The 2,500-nt window shown below is 35.4% G+C and overlaps 1 protein-coding gene across 1 annotated transcript in view; it reads left to right on the top strand.

Annotated features, from left to right (window-relative positions):
- Nucleotides 1-2,500, top strand: part of adgrl3.1 (adhesion G protein-coupled receptor L3.1) — a 284,567-nt gene that overhangs the window by 238,473 nt on the left and 43,594 nt on the right. The gene's annotated exons all lie outside the window — the stretch shown is intronic.

Below are 2,500 nucleotides of genomic sequence, written 5' to 3'. Positions count from 1 at the left end.
TTCTATATTCTACTCTACTCTTTTTTACTCTATTCTACTCTATTCTTCTCTATTCTACACTATTCTATTCTACTCTACCCTATTCTATTCTACTATATTCTACTCTATTCTACTCTATTCTACTCTACTATATTCTATTCTACTCTACTCTGTTCTACTCTACACTATTCCACTCTACTCTATTCTATTCTACTCAATTCTACTCTACTCTTTTCCACTCTTTATTTCATTTATTTTTATTTAACCTTTGTTTAACCAGGAAGGCAACACCAAGTCATTACACAATTACAGACAGACAACATGAAAAACTACAGGTAATCTAGTAAAAAACATAGAATTCACAAGGGTATAACAAAATCATAAAGCAACAAATTAAAAACATTGACAGGTCAGTGAATCAGCCTCAAAATCCATCATCAATGATTTAAAAACACCAATCGGGAGAAGTTCTTCCAGTTTAAAAGTATTTTGTAAGGCGTTCCAAGACGATGGAGCAGAGTACATAAAAGCCCTTTTACCATATTCAGTTCAGACATTTGGAACAGTCAGCAGGATAAAGTCCTGTGAATGAAGAGAGTACCCACCACATTTCTGAACAATAAAAATGCCCAAATAAAATGGTAGTAAACCCAAAATGACTTTGTAAGTACAAGTATACCAGTGACTGAGCCTACGAGTGACTAGAGGCCAGCCAGCCCTGGTATATGAAGTGCAGTGGTGCGTAAGGGTTTTGCAGTTTAAAACAAATGTCAATGCTCCATGGTAAAGGGTGTCAATTGATCTCAAACACTAAGTGGAAGTATTCACATATATAAAATATCCCCATAGTCTAGTAAAGGCATAAATGTAGCTGATACTAGCCTCCTTCTGGCTTCAAAGAAAAACAGGCCTTATTTTTAAAATAACATTTCAACTCCAGCTTCAATTCTTTTGTAAGTTGTTGAATATGCAATTTAAGAGAGTCCGTCATCAATTAAAATTCCAAGATATTTCTATGAGGTTACAGTCTCAATCTCATTGCCCTGACAGGTAGTAATAGGTGAAAGGTTCAGAGGTCTATTTCTTGCTTTAGAAAACACCATTAGTTTAGTTTTGTCGGTATTGAGGATAAGCTTCAATTGAGACAAGGTATGTTGAACAGTATAAAAAGCAGTTTGCAAGTTCTGGAAAGCTTTTGTGAGAGATGAGGCACAACAGTAAATAACAGTATCATCAGCATAAAAGTGAAGTTGCGCATTTTGGACATTTTTGTCTTAAAATTATTTATATAAATAGTGAATAAGAGGGGACCAAGTACAGAGCCTTGTGGCACACCATTACAGACAGACAATTTAACAGACATGAGCCAATCAAATTGAGTGCATTGAGTTCAATCAGACAGATTGTTAGCCAACCATGCAACTGCACGCTCCGAAAGACCTACGCTTGACAATCTCTGGCTCAGTATAGCATGATCAACTGTATCAAAAGTCTTAGAGAGATCAATACAATACACAGTGCTGTTTTTTGTCAAGCACTTCAGTGATATCATTTAAAACCGTCATGGCTACTATAATTGTGCTATGCTTTTTCCTGAAGCCCGATTGGTACATTGATAAAATTGAGTTAGTATATAAAAACTATTTTAGCTGTTCTCTGACAAGGGTTTCATGTATTTTCACCAGGGGTGACAGCTTTGAGATTGGCCTATAATTATTTAAAAGAGTTGGATCTCCCCTTTTTAAAAGTGGTAAGACAAATTCTGATTTCCAGATCTTTGGAATTTCATTCCATTCCAGGGTTAGATTGAACAGATATGTAAGTGGTTCAGCTATGAAATCAGCTGCCAGTTTTAAAAAGCAGGGATCAAGAAGATCGGGACCTGCAGGCTTTCTCTGATCTATGGATTTAAGGGCTTTATGTACCTCCTGCACTGAGAAGGGCAAAAAGCGAAAAGTTTGACCAGCTCTCACTGGTTCATCCACAGAGGGTTGTACAGAGACAGAGGATACTGAATCAAACAGGTTACCAGATGATACAAAGTGAACATTGAAACAATTCAGCATTTCAGTTTTGTCATATACAGCAACAAGAGTACTTCAATACACTCTACTCTATTCAACTCTAATCTACTCTATTCTACTCTACTCTAATCTACTCTACTCTAATCTTCTCTACTCTATTCTACTCTACTCTACTCTACTCTATTCTACTCTCCTGTATTCTACTATATTCTATTCTACTTTATTCTACTCTATTCTACTCAATTCTACTCTACACTACTCTATTCTACTCTATTCTACTCTACTCTACTGTATTCTACTCTACTCTATTTTACTCTACTGTATTCTACTCTATTCTACTCTACTGTATTTTACTCTATTACACTCTACTGTATTTTACTCTATTCTACTCTACTGTATTCTATTCTACTCTACTGTATTCTCCTCTAGTCTACTTTACTCTACTCTATTCTATTCTACTCTACTCTATTCTACTCTTTTCTATTCTACTCTATTCT

Source organism: Salmo salar, chromosome 08 (genome assembly GCF_965601325.2).
Source record: "Salmo salar chromosome 08, fSalSal1, whole genome shotgun sequence".
Classification (NCBI taxonomy): domain Eukaryota; kingdom Metazoa; phylum Chordata; class Actinopteri; order Salmoniformes; family Salmonidae; genus Salmo; species Salmo salar.
This window is presented reverse-complemented; position numbering and strand designations above follow the sequence as displayed.